This window comes from Myotis brandtii, unplaced genomic scaffold (genome assembly GCF_000412655.1).
Source record: "Myotis brandtii unplaced genomic scaffold, ASM41265v1 scaffold314, whole genome shotgun sequence".
Classification (NCBI taxonomy): Eukaryota; Metazoa; Chordata; class Mammalia; order Chiroptera; family Vespertilionidae; genus Myotis; species Myotis brandtii.
The window spans coordinates 550,742-564,913 of NW_005362033.1; the positions used below are offsets into that span (position 1 = coordinate 550,742).

A 14,172-nucleotide genomic window follows, 5' to 3' on the forward strand; every position below is an offset into this window, starting at 1 on the left:
CTTAACAGCAAGCTCTTTACAGATGCGTTGTGCCCTCCTCTCCCTCTGTTACTGGGGCCTCTGGAGCCCAGCCAGAAGCTGTTCATGACCTGATACAGCTGATGGCCAGGCAGGGACCACAGCCAGGCTTCAGAGATGCCTGCTGTGCCGTTGTCCTCCACCTTGCCTGGACGTTAGCAGCACTGGGAGGCCTTTTAGTAATTTCAGTGCCAAGCCCTACCCCAGAAACTTTGAGTCAGAGTCTCTGGGAATGGAACCTCTATTTAAAAATCTCGCCCGGTGATCCCATTATTCAGCAAAAGCTGAAAATCGTTGCTTTAAGCTCTAAAACCTTCTAGTTAAAGACCACTTGCCTTCTTTCAGCCTTGCTTGTGAGGCTCTGTCTCCCTCAAGCCTCTCCTCCCGGCTTCAGACCCAGGACAGGAGGGCGAGTGGGAAGGCCTGCAGCGGGGCTGGTGGGCGTGATGGCCCCACAGCTGTACTGCTTTCAGTCTCACTGAGGCCAACAGCAGCTTGTTCTTTCTTCATCTCTCTGCTGCCCTTTAGGCAGGAAAGCAGTTGATTCATGTGGAACAGCAGCCCTCTCTCCCTCCTAGGAGGGGTGGCAGCAGCTGAAGGCCTGGGGAGCCAGAAAGTGAAAATCTCCATATAAGGCCGGGACTGCTCCAGCCTGCACGCCCTGCCGCCACCGCTGCCTCCTCCCCAGCGCTCTCCTCCCACCTGGGCCTGGTCTCCCAAGCGACAGCTCTGACGGGGCTGAAAGCACAGCTTCTGCCAGAAAGTACCTTTAGCCCCCTTTCTTTTTCTTCCTTCGTCTTCTTACTGCCTCCAGTTTCTCCCATCCCTCCTACCAAACTGCCTTCAGAGGGAGGCTCAAACACTCAGGCTTAAGTACAAAATAGTCACCTACTGTTTACTCCTCCTGTTGCTGAGCACTGGGAGCCGGGAGCCAGGAGCTGGGACAGTGGCTGCTCTGCAGTTCCTGGGGAGGGATCGGTGGGAAAGGAAATGTGCGCTTGGAAATGAGTGGAATCTGCGGGACTAAGGGCAGAAGGACTGCAGTCAGCACTGTGCGCCCGCTGAGCAGGTGCTTCCCACGGGCACTGGCTAACAGGCAGCCACCACGCATATGTATTGGGTTCGGCAGTTCAGTAACTAATGGCGCTGTGGGAGTGCAGGTTACAGGCAAGCAAGGGAGAGGCTAGGATTATCCATGTGACACTGGATTAAGAGTTGAAGACAATATGTTTAGCTTAATAGAGACATAGTAGTATGAAGAGCTATAGATCGAGGGAGGTATGTGTATATACAGGGTTATATACACCTATTTTCCTTGTTCTGTCAGCTGAGGCCTACAGACTGCACAACGCCAACTGCAACAAGCACACCTAGTATCCAGATCTTGGTTTCTACTTTTGTTCCCCAGTAGAAGGAACGAGGGCTCTTTGGAGAAATGGCCAGTTCTAGGACTGGGAAATGAAGTGCCATTGGCGTTGCCCTTGAAGGGGTGGGAAGGACCCTGTCCCTGGCCAGGAAGCCCAGGCTGGTGCCAGCCATAGAACAAGGGGAACTGGGATCACGGGAGTGAAGCTACAAAGTGGGTGGCCTGGGGTCCTGGTCAGAACGTTACCAAGGGACTTCCTCTCCAAGGCCCTGGGCACTCTGCCGCTGTGGCCGGTTGTCCTGGAAACTCCTCTTCCGCCTCTGCAGTGAGGAGGCTGGGTGATGCAGCCAGTGAGTGGCCGGCCAGGGGGATGGCTGTCGAGGCTTCAACTAGAATTCTTCTCAGGGCTAGTTATACTGGAGTTACAAGACTCCTTGTCAGACTGTTCTGTTGGTTAACCCAAGGCAGCAGGACTAAAACGGGACTTGAGGAATGAGCCATTCACCAGCAGTTTCATCAGCACCTTGAGGGCTGGCAGCTTTCCACTGCCCCCTCCCTTCTGTCCTGAGCTTGATGTGAGGCCAGACGCTTGCTTTAGGCCTCCTCCTTCAGGGTTCTCCTCCCCTTCCTGTGCCTCACTCCCTTACCTTCTGCCCACCTGGCCCCGGGGAAGTGTTTCTTACCTGACCTGTTCAAAACGGCTTCCCACCCCAAGCTCCATTTCCCACTCCGGCTTCATTTTTCACCGTGGCACCCACCACCACCACCTCACAAGTACACTCTATTTATGTTACTTGCCTGACTCTAGACTGGAAGGTCAGCTTCGTAAAGTCAGATTTTTGTCAGTTTTGTTCATTACTGTATTCCTAATACCTAGGATGGTGCCCAGCACATAGTAGGTGCTCAGTAAATACCTGCTGAATGGACGAGTGCTGCTGGTAGCAGCCACTTTGCTTTCCTGAGTGTTTTTCATGTGTCTACAATGGAGATGATGCCAGCCCCAGGCTTAGGGGAGCAAGATGTTTATTGATGGAGAAACCCTTCATAAAGTGCTGTCCCGTCTCCCGTGGAACTGTCTTCCCCTCCAGAACTCCCCAGACAGATCTGACCCTGTGCCATAAGGAGCCTTTAGGACACTTGGCGTCTCTGTCTCTGGCCGCTGTGAGCTGTGCTGTCCACAGCAATGTTCATACCTGCACTGCAGTGCTGATGGCACCAAAGTGGGTGCCATGTCTCACTCATCCCTGTGTCCCCAGGGCCTGGCATCCAGTGTATGTTTGTTAAATGAATGATTTTTGGAGACAGTGATTTTGTCTTGTATCCCCAGCCCCTCCTCAGTTAGTCAGCCCTCATTCTAAGAGGAAACAGCCCTGGCTCCTTCAGTCCACCCTGCAGGACTCGATTTTGGACCCTTCTCTCCACTGCTTGTTGTTCCTGTGAGCCAAGCTCTGTTTATTTCTGGCCTCCATTGAGTGCTGACTGTGTGTACCCTCTCCCAAGCCGCCTTCTCTGTGTTCCTCTGTGGCAAGCCCCATTCTGCTGGAGGAGGATGGTCCCCTTGGGCTGGAGTTGGGGCTTCATGGAGAGGCACTTCAGAGCAGTAGATAGAGCCTGGAAGGAAACGGAGAGAGGCTGTCTCCAGGTTGTGTGTGAGCTGCCAGTACCTGCTCCACCCCCACCCAGAGGGACACAGGCCTCAGAAAATACTGGGCATTTCTGTTGGTGGCACAAGCACTAACCTCCCACTCCCAACCCACCATGTCCTTGCTTCCCTGGCTCCAGGAAGCCACTTGGGGGCCTGTGCCCATGGATACCTGTGTGTCCATAGGCCCTGTGACCCCTCTGGCTCTGCTTCCTTACCTGCTGGGCACCTGAGGCTGTTTCAGGCCCTCCAGTTGTGATGGACATGATTCTCGGCCAAAAAGGAAGTGTTTTTGTTGAGAGGTCACATAAGACCGTCAGCACAACACACTGTTCCATGCTCGAGAATAACGCTGAGTTCAAGTCCTTCTAGATCCCCACTCTTTCACCCTCCCTCATTCCTCAGACTCTGCCCTGTGGGACTGCTCCTGTCCTGTCCTGCCCTGGACCATCCCCTCCCCTGGCCCACACACCTCTCAGCCCGAGCCATCTCCAGCAGGCCACCTCCGCTCCGCCAAGTGGGTCTCATCTCAGGTTCTCTGTCTCTGTAGCTCCCATGATTTGGGGACATCCCAGGGTTGCTGCTGGAACTGTTTGGTGCACCAGGGTTAGCTGCAGCCCAGGCTTGAGGGTGGCCGCTGCCTTTCTTCACATAGCCAGTTTGTGACCCTGCCTTCCAGGTGGCCACTGGCTTCTGTCTCTGTCCTCTTTCTGTCTCTGCTGCTTTCCTTCTTGTCCTGCCTAAGTCCCATCACTTGTGGTATCAGCCTAAAAGGATCTGTTTTCTATGAAGACAGAGGCATAGAAATGCCAGAGAATGGTAGCTGGAATATAGGCCAAGTACAGAAAAAATAAAGGAAATTTAGTTTAGTTTGGCACCTGTTCTACCTGAGTCACTGAGATCCAAATCCTAGGAGTCATCCCTGTCTACTCTTTTTCTCTTCCACCACACACCTGAAGTCCGCTTGGCTCTACCTTCAGTATATCCCAAACCCCACCACTCTTCACCCACGTGCCATTAGCATTCTGGCCCAACCATGTTCCTCTGCCTGCCTCACTTGTCGGGGTCAGAGTGCTCTGTGAGCTACAGTCAGGCTCCTTCCCTGACTCACCTCCTTTGCAGATTACACCCTCTGGCCCAGCAGGCTGTGGCCTCCAAGGGCTCCCTTTATCCTACCAGCAGGTTGGCCTGCCACCTTCTGCAGGCCAGACCCAGTCATCCCGAATCCGGGGCCTCAGAACTTTCTTCTCCATTGGGCCTCTGCTTGGACTCTGGGTGAATCCACCTCCCAGGCATTTTCTAGCCTCCTACCTGCTTTCCTTTCATTCCTATCACTTATCACTCCCTGAAATTGGATGGTTCTTTGTTTTTTCTCTTATTTTTTTCTTCATCACCATAAGAATAAAGTGAGCTTTTCTTGGGGGCGAAGGGGGCGGCACTTTGTCCTGTTCTCACCTCTCTTCCCAGCACCAACCAAGAACAGTACCACCACCACCCCCCCCCAAAAAATACATGCTCAGTAAATGGCTCCAGTCTGTACCTAAACAATTGCCTAGGGAGTCCTGAGGTGATTATGTGGTCTTCTAGGCAGGGCCCTGAACACTTCTCCTCCTCCTGTTTTCAGTGGATGTGATAATCAATGTGAAGGGGAAGGAGCCAGGCTCGAGGTCCAGATGTACTTCCTCCAGGAGTCTTCTAGGTCAGCTCTCAAATGTGTGACTCACCAGGAGCACAGGCTGAGACCAGGGACTGAAGGGCCAGGGAGGAAGAAAGGGCCCCGGGGCCAGGTAGAAACCAGGACAGGCTAAACTATGAAGGTGGGGTTTAGTGTTTTGGCTGATGGGGAAAAAGATCAATTTACTTCCAGGGCTGGGGCTAAGGAAATAAGCTTTCTGGGTCTGGGGTAAACCAGGCCAGTGTGCTAAAGTGTACCAGTCCTCTCTAAGGCAGGAGGCTCACACCTATTAACAGGTGCTCATGTGTATGTAGCATGCACCTGAGATCACCACACCTTCTGTTAGCATAGGTAACCAGATATTAATAAAGGAAGGGAGCAAAGGAAGTCAGACATTATTAAGCATAGTAAATGAGGGAGCATACGCCTGCTTAACCAGGAAGCAACAGCTTCACCCACTCCAAGGGATAGCAGCATTGCCCAGCCAAAGGGATTAGCACACCCCTCCCTACACCGCCCCACCCTCCGATTGTGGGGAGAGTGGGGGGAGGTAAGCATGCACATGCGCAGCGGAAGCCAAAATGGCCACTGTCTAGCCTGGAAAAAGGATTGGATTAGACAAGGGGCATAGAACCCATCCAGATCTAGGGAATAGATTGGTTAGGGGTGGGGCCATCAGAAGCTCAGGAAAGCTTGGGAATTTGATTGATTAGTTAAAAGAATCACCTGGTCTGTCCCAAGTCTGAGATCATATAATCAGCCTAACAAAGAAGCTTTCTCTCACACTCAGTGACACGTGCTATGTAACATGTGCCCCGCCCCCCTTCCTGGGGTGGGGGTTGGGGGGGCGACCAAGTGCAGGCCTGGGCACAGTGCCAGTCGAGGACAGGCTGCACTAGCTGGATGGGGACAGGTGGGAGCTAAGCTTCAGCGTGGCACAGCACTTTTGGACACTGGGTTGATGATGGAGTCAGGACACCACAAACGCAGAGGCAGTCCTTTGATTTTGCTTCTGTGATGAGTTTTACCACCAAGCCTCAGTCTTCATACGTGGGTCTCCAGTTCTTTTATCGTTCAGGTGCAGCTGTGGTGTGGGGTATTGGCATCCTATAGCAGAGGAGAGCAGCAGGATTGGTGGGGTGGGGGGGCTCATGCTCTGGGCTCCCACGCTTTTCTGTATCTGGCAGGATATTGTTCCTACCTTTGCGCTGAGGGTAGAACTGGGGAGAGGTAGGAAGCTGGGGAGGGTCGGTGCCCACTGAGGACTCTGTTCTATGCCTGCTGGGAGGACCTCACACAGGCCACAAGGAGTTGGGCCAGAGTTGGCCAGGCTTCCTCTGTAGAATGACCACTTCCACACAAGGAGCATGTTGGCCTAAATGAGGCACTTCTTTCTGCCTAGAATCCCAAGTTGCCCTGTTTGTGCGTGCGTGTGTGTGTGTGTGTGTGTGTGTGTGTTTTCAAATATATGTAACATAAAATTTACCATCTTAGCCATTTTTAAGTGTATAGTTAAATGGCATGAAGTACATTTACATTATTGTGCTGCCGTCACAACCATCCGTCTCTCGTCTTCTCAAACAAACTCCATAGCAGTTCTACAATAATATTTGCCCTTTTGTGTCTGGTGTATTTCATTTAACACAATGTTTTCAAGATTCATCCATAGCATATGTCAGAATTTCCTTCCTTTTTACGGCTGAGGAATATTTCATTGTATGCATAGACCACATTTTGTTTATCCATTTAGCCCTTTGTCCTTTCTGTGTCATATCCAAGTGAACCCTTGGGTTGCTTCCACCTTTTGGCTGTTGTGAATTTGCTGCTATGAACATGGTGTACAAATATCTGTTTGATACCCTGATTTCAATTCTTCTGGGTGTATACCTAGAAGTGGCATTGCTAGATGATACGGTAATTCTATGTTTAAGTTTTTGAGGAACTGCCAAACTGTTTTGCACAGCAGCTGTACCATTTTGTCTTCCTACCAGCAATACACAGGGTTCTAATTTCTTCATATCCTCGTCAACACATATTTTCAGCATTTTTATTATAACCAACGTAGTAAGTATGAAGTGCTTCATATCTCATCGTTGTTTTAATCTGCATCTCCCTAATAACTAATGATGCCAAGTGTCTTTTCATGTGCTTATTGGCCATTTGTATATCTTCTTTGGAGAAATGCTTATTTGAGTCTCTTAAATTGTTTTTTCTTATTTATTTTTTGCTGTTGAGTTGTAGGAATTCTTTTTATATTCTGTATATTAATCCTTTATCACATATGTGATTCGCAGATATTTTCTCCCATTCTGTGGATTGCCTTTTCACACTGTTGATAGTGTCTTTAAATGTACAAAAGTATTTAATTTTGACAAAGTCCAGTTTATCCCACTTTTTCTTGTTGCTTGTGCTTACATTGTCATATCCAGTCATTGTCAAATCCAATGTTATGAAGCCATCGCCCTTGGTCTTCTAAGAGTTTTATTGTTTTGCTCTTAGATTTAGGTTTCTGATCTGGTTGAGTTCATTGCTGTGGTGGGCACTTGGTTCTTGTGGAGTTCTGCTCCCATGCTGGTTGGGTGGAATGAGGAGGTTGTAAACAATTCTTCCCTCCGTTCCTCGCCCCCGGTCTTAGGGTGAGGTAGGCCTTGCATGGGTGGTGATGGCTTCCCAAGGAAACTCCCCTGGCGGACAGCCCTTTGTCATTTAGTGGGAGCCTGGGTGTCTTGCTGCCCAGCCAGCAGCCTGGGTCAGCAGGCAAGTCTGACACAGCAGGTGGGAGAAGGAACTTCTTGGCCTTGGCAATAAGTAAAAAGGGTCTTTGTTGTGTTCTTTTCTCCTTTAAAAAAAAAGTTTAGCTGACCCTGACAGTGCCCCAGGAATGCAGGGAAGTTTGGCTGATCCACAGAACCCTGAATGGGTCCCTTCTGCAGCCCCCACCAGCTCCACCAGAACACCTCAGCATGTACAGTATCGGCCCACTCGTCCTTCTTCCCACAGCTCTGAGGTTGCAGGCCCAGCGTGGGCACTGTGCTGGACACAGCTCCTGTTGCTGCCTGGGATTAGCAAATGCTCCCCTGTGTCATGGGTCTTTTCTGCTGAATCCATAAGAGCCCCAACTGCTCAGAAAGCCCACCTGCTCCTGGATGGGCCCGAGCGGAATCCTGAAAGAGGGGCCTCCTAGGGACAGGAGTGTTGTCTCTAGCAGAGCTGAGCTCCTTGGGGATGGCCTGCCCATGCTGCTGTGGTCTCTTCCTTCTCCTGGGCCAAGGGTAGTAACGTGCTCAGGTGGGTTGGGAGTCGGACACCTGGACTCCGCCCTCGTACCTCTCTGGCCTGTCTCCATGTCTGGAGTGTGGGGCAGAGGGAGGGTGTCAAGCACCGTCCAGCCCTGGGTTGGAGGCAGCAGCGAGTGTTCTTCCCGCAGGAATCTGAGTGGAGCTGCACAGGTTTTCTGCAGGGCCTGGTCCACTGGCCGCCACACCCACCTCGTTATTTTCTATATCTCTGCAATATTTTGTTTTATTTTTAAGTGTACAAGTCATTAAGTGTATTCACAGGGTTGTACAGTCATCACTACCATCTAATTTTAGAACATTTTTATTCCCCCTCCCCCAAAGAAATTCTGCACCCCTTAGTTATCACCCCCAATTCTCCATCAGCCCCAAATAACCACTAATTAATCTACTTTCTGTTTCCATCGATTTACCTATTTTGGACATTTTATATAATTGGAATTATGCGTATTGCTATACCCACCTCTTGCCTTTCAGCTTTATCGTCTTCTGGTTGCTATAGTGCTGGCCCCAGGGGTGGTGGCTGCAGAGCAGCACCATGAGCCCCTGGAAGTGGAAGTCTCTTTCTGGGCCCGGGATCTCCTTCAGGCCCTCCATCTCATGCCCCTCAAGCAGTGGGAGACTATTACTGTCCGTCCTTTCCACGTGCATCACCCACTATTCGCTTGACAACCATGGGGTTTGGTAAGGCTGGGTATTCCTATTTTATAAATAAAGCATATTTATAAATAGAATATATATTGTATGTTATAAATAAACCTGCAATATAATTTTAGAGGGTTGGTTTGTTCCATATAGCATTCAAAAATATATACTGAAGTTCATTTGGGGCAGAGCCAACATAGGTATATGTAGTAAAATCTATATATAGTATAGTTTTATCAAAGACCTCACAGTCTAGCATGGAGAACAGATGGGCAGGCTCATAAGTGGACTAGGGGCTACATGTAGGGTCATCCCCTTCAGAGAGGACAGGGTGACCGTCCAGGAGGGGGAGAAGTGAGGCAGATGGTCGGCCTGTTTAGCAAATAGCTGTGGGTCTCCCAGGCCTGTGAACAGGGGCAGGAGGTGAGGCCAGGGTGGTTGAGGGCCCCAAACACAGGGCAGAGAGCTTGGGCTTGAGGCCCTTGGAGCAATTGAGGCAGAGTGTGACTGGGCCATATCTATACTTGTGAATGGTCTTTCTGGGGCCACTACTGGTGACTACAGGGAGACCATTATAAGCAAGGCTGGCGTTGCTCCGTTTTCTTCCTGTCTGAATGGCGCTGAGGATCCAGGTGCTGGGCCTGGGGGATTAGCATCCGCAGACTTCGCCGCTCCTGCCGCAGAACAGATCCCAGGGTTGAGGCTCCCATCTCCCTGACTGGGTTTGGATCAGGGAGGAGTGGGATGAGTAGATGGCCACACCTAGACCTGGGCATGGTGTGCCCAGGAGCTGTGGGAGGCGGGCCAGAGACTCATGGCAGGTGAGCAGTCTGGTGCTCCAGAGGACAGACACCCCCTCACGCCTTTCCCATCTGCCGGAGTGTGACCAGACTGATCTTCCCAGGGTCTCGAGGGGGGAGCCAGCAAGGCCTGGAGAGTGTATGCCAGCTGCTTACCCTTGGATAAGCTTCTTGGTTTGACCCGGCATTTACAAGAGCCTACTGTTAGCCATGTTAGGGCAGCAGCTGGCCTCCAGTGTCGGCACGGAGACCTGCTCTCCCTCCCCTCCCAGGGGCTCAGTGACGCCTAGAGTATCTTCCAGTCCCCCCAGGCCAGTCCTCTCGTCCCCCTGCCAGCCTCCTTTCTGTCCTGGGGTAGGAGAGAACTGTGCCCTACGCTTTCTTCCCATCTTCCTGGGGCAAGCTCCAGATGGAAATTCCGTGCCCATTAAGCAGCCACTCCTCACCCCCACTCCCACCCAGCCCCTAGCAACCATGAATCTGTTTCCTGTCTGTGGATTTGCCCATTCTGGGTGCCGGGAACAGGGTGCAGTGCTCAGCAGATGCTCCCTAAGGGCCGCTTCCTTCCATAGAGAACTCAGGTTCAGCTTCCTCAGTCCCAAAGAAGGGATGTGGGCTCTCCTTGGACCTGACTTGAGTGGCCTAACCAAGCCTCCAGCACAGCTGCCCACCAGGCCTGTCTGTAAGGGAGCTCTTGGGCACCATTGTCATGGCCTTTGGGGCGGGCAGGGAAGTTGCGTTCCTGCCCGGGCCCCATGTGATCCCATTGTGAGCACCACAAGCTCAGCAAGCCCCTCACTAGATTAGGCCTGGTGGCGTGCCCACTGGTTCTGCCAGTAACCTTGAACATGACTGTGCAAATGGTTGCAAGGACCAGGGAGAAAAGGCATAAGGAGGGGAGGGGCAGACTTGTTCCAAGTGGCTCCACGGGGCACCAGGTCCCTTCCCCACTGATCCCCAGCCTAGATATCTGCAAATCGGGCCTATCAGCGCCTGCCTCCTGAGGCTGTCGACAGGGTAAATGAGGCATCCCTGTAACTCCTGTTTAGAGCCCTGCCCAGCCCCGTAAATTACTACTATTCTTGCTGCCAGGGCTTTCACTGAAAGGTAGATTTTTCTTCATGCCTTACCTGGAGCGTGGAGAGCACTGCTCCTCACAGTGTCAGATGTGCTGGCTGGCTGCTGTCACCAGTGTTTTTCCTCCTCTTTAAGTCAGCTTTGGTGAATACGACAGAATAATACAAAATAATACATGCAGTAAAATTGTTTCATAATTTTCAATTCACATGTGTGTGCATGCACATATGTGTGTGTTCATCCCAGCATGAAATGTACAGTTCTGTCAGTCATGGTCAGATGAGTTTGAGAAATACATGAACTATTGCAGGAACTCAGTGGATGGGCTTGGGCTTCACCTTGAAAGGCTCTTTCTGACCTTGAGATTTTGTGAGTGCTTCTTTGCCAAGGGAAGCCTTTGTTTTTGTGGGACTCTTGTTTTCCCACCGAATGGGGAGCAAAATGGACGATTCCCATTCCATCCAGGCCTTGCATATGAGCCGCCCCCAGTTCTAGAAGCACAGTTGCCTGAAGGAAAGCCTCCCCCCCCCCCCACCTCCTTGATAGCTCTAAATGGCCCCTCTGTATTTCTGTCCCACTTTCCTTTTCTTTCCCCCTGGCTCAGAGAAGCTCACCTTCTCAAGCTTCCAGGGTTTTCCCTAAAGCACAGCTCCTTGGGTCTGGGGTGGGCATGGAGGATCCCAAGGTGGTGAAGCTACCGTAGCAGGATTGTCCTAAGCGGGCCTCTGACAGGTGCCACCTGCAATGGGCAGAGGTTCCCTTGGCCTCTTGTGGACCAACAGGCAGAGGCTCAGTAGGAAGGCTGGTTCTCAGTAGGGGGGTCATATCCCTGGAAAAAGGCCCAGGTCTTGTGCCCTCCTGCTTGGTCACCTCCTGCTTAAACCATCCGCAGCTCTCTAACAGCTCTGCCGTCTTAGCTGGTGGTGTGGAGGCAGAAGAGGACCTGAGTTCCCCAGATGGCTGAGGGCTGTCGGTGCCATTGCTGGGCATGGACTGAACCCATACTGGCAGTATAGCAGAGTTGGATGCCCTGAAGACAGCCAGCCCTTTTTTGGGAAATGAACTAGCAAAAGTAGGTAATGCTCAGCCTTGTAGGAGGCCTGGATTTCTAACCTCTGGAGGTGCAGAATGAGGGCAGGGAGATTGTTGGACAGAGCTGGCTTCTCTGCTGACAGCATTGCGGTGAGGGGTTCCCTCTCGCTGGATTCGGGTCACAGCCTAGATATTTGCCCTGGCTCTCCCAGCAGGAGGTCTCAGTGTAGCTGGGAAATGGATTGTTCAGGAGCAGTTCTCTCTCCTCAGAGTGCTGAGAATGCAGAGCGGTGTGGCCCCTCCTGGACAGAGGTGGGGGGCCGGGGGCTCTCTGGAGACCCTGGTGGAATCTTCCCCAGCTCTGTGGGTGCGGGAGACACAGCTACGTGTGGAGTAGGGGCAAGTGGGTGACAGCGTTGCCAGCCTCAAAGGTGGTGGGAGTCGTCGGTGAGAGGATGCGAGGGGCCAGGGCACAGCATGGGAAGCACACACACACAGCAGAGGCATCGCGCGTGCTGCTGGGAGACTCAGGCACCGTTTCCATGGCAGGTGCCAGTGCTTTTCCTTCGTTTCTGACTGGTTTACTCTCTGCTCCCTTTTCTGTGAGTGTAATAGGACTAGATGGTGCCTGCTGTGTAAGTAATATTTAAGGAGGCACGAAGAGGCTGTAATTGTGAAATCCTGACACCTAGGTAGTAAATAAACATTCATTCCTTCAGTCCTGGCTTGTTATGCCTTTGCCTGTTATTGGCACTTCTGGAAGAAGGTAGATCCCTCATTTACACACAAAGACACTGAGGCCCAGAGGAGTCTGGCAGTGCAATTGGTGACAGAGTCCCATGACCACTTCCAGCTTCAGGGCTGGCTGGGAAATCTTGTCTGTAGCGTGGCCATGTGCCCAGTGAAAACAATTACTGGCAAGAGGGGATGGTGAATAGTTTGGTAAGTTTGAGCCCGGGAACATAGTATTTAAAGAGGAGTGTATGCCTCCCGGGGGCCCACTAGATCAGCGGTTGCCAACCGGTGGTCTCTGGACCACCAGTGGTCCGTGAGGTTCGAAAGGTTGGTGACCACTGCACTAGATGCTCCCGAAAAAATAAAATATTAGTATTTCTGTTGATGTCTTATTGTCCCCACTTAACTCACCTGTGTGTGTTATACATGTGTTACAGTTGATAAGTTATTGGTTCCATGGTGGAGTTAGATACCTTATCTAACCCGGGCATCTGTGTCGTAGGTGATATATCCCAGCAGCATTGTGAGACCACAGGCCAGGGGTTAGGGTGGGCACCGAGGCCAAGTGAGGACATTGCCTTGGGAAAGCCCCTCTGCCAGCCCCTCTCTCCACTCTGCTCTTGCTCCTGGCTCACTCTGGAAACAAGGCCATGACGTGCCCACACCTCACAGCTCCTGGCCTAATCCTCACAATGGTCCACGGCACCAGTGGCCTTTCCTCACTACAAGAGGCCCCACCTCAGAGACACTGAGCCTTGTCAGTGCCAGTGTCTTTGTGCACTTCGGGGGGGGGGGGGGCGGAGCTCTCAGAGGGCAGAGGCTGCCACCCTTAGTTTGCCCAAAGAGAGCATGATGCCAGAGAAGGCCTGGGATTAGAACTTGCGAAGAGAGAAGGGGCTGGAGCCAGAGCAAGGAGTAGGGAATGCTGGGAGGACCGTGCAGGCCCTGCCCCGGGCTGGATGCTGTGTTCTCGTGGCTGCCGTCATCTGGGGAGGGGAGCCCAGGCCTTAGATGCATGTGGTTCTCCCCAGCCAAAGGCAGATGGGTGGGTCCCAGGCCACCTTCTTTGCTCTCTGCTCCTAAGGACCTCCCAGACCCCCCTGTTTGGTTACAGGACAACCCACCAAGCTCCTCTTTCCAGCCCAAGGAACCCTCCAGGAATGCCTGGGAGAGGTACTGCGAGGCTGCTTCCCTCCTGAGAGCGCTTGCTTTATGTGGTTATGGCCCACCCTTAGAAGAGGGACTCTTGCCCCTCCTGTTCCTACCTGGGGGCATTTCTGAGGCAGGATGTTCTTTGAACACATAGCTGAGGGTAAAAGCTCTTTCCCCACCTGAAGGTGGAGGCCTGCCTGCAAGCCCATGGCCAGTCCTCGGACCCGGCCACCTCCATCCTGAGCTGGACCCAAGGATGACTGGCTGAGCCAGGGGCCCCATAAGAAAGGCAGTGGGAACCAGGGAGCTGACTCCTTCCACCTCCTAAGGGCCAGAGAGCGGGCAGCCGAGTCGGAGCAAGAGTTCTGGGAACCCAGCCCAGCCCCAGTGATGAGGGAGGTGGCGGTGGTCAGAGGAGCTCCTAGGGCAGCCTGGGAGCCACAGGGAGAGCACCTGAGCTCAGACTGGAGGCCTGGGAACTCCCCTTCCTTCTGGGGACACAGAGGCCGTTTCCAATGGCAGGGAGTCCGCCAGACCCAGCGTCCTGATGCTCAGACCAGGCCCTTCCCTCGGTCCTGGCTCAGGGAGCTCCCAGCTGGGTGGGCAAAACCTACTCGGAGCTCCAGGAGGGAGGCTCGCAGTGCAGCACCCCAGATGGCTGCCATTGGCTTTCTCCCACTGCTCTCTTGCCAGGAACCGGACTGGGGATATGCCAAACTCTTGGGGCCACTCAG

General features: G+C 52.5%; 1 protein-coding gene across 1 annotated transcript in view; it reads left to right on the forward strand.

Moving 5' to 3' along the window:
* LOC102254304 (nuclear mitotic apparatus protein 1) overlaps nucleotides 1-14,172 on the forward strand; it is a 200,685-nt gene that overhangs the window by 84,324 nt on the left and 102,189 nt on the right. The window lies entirely within an intron of this gene.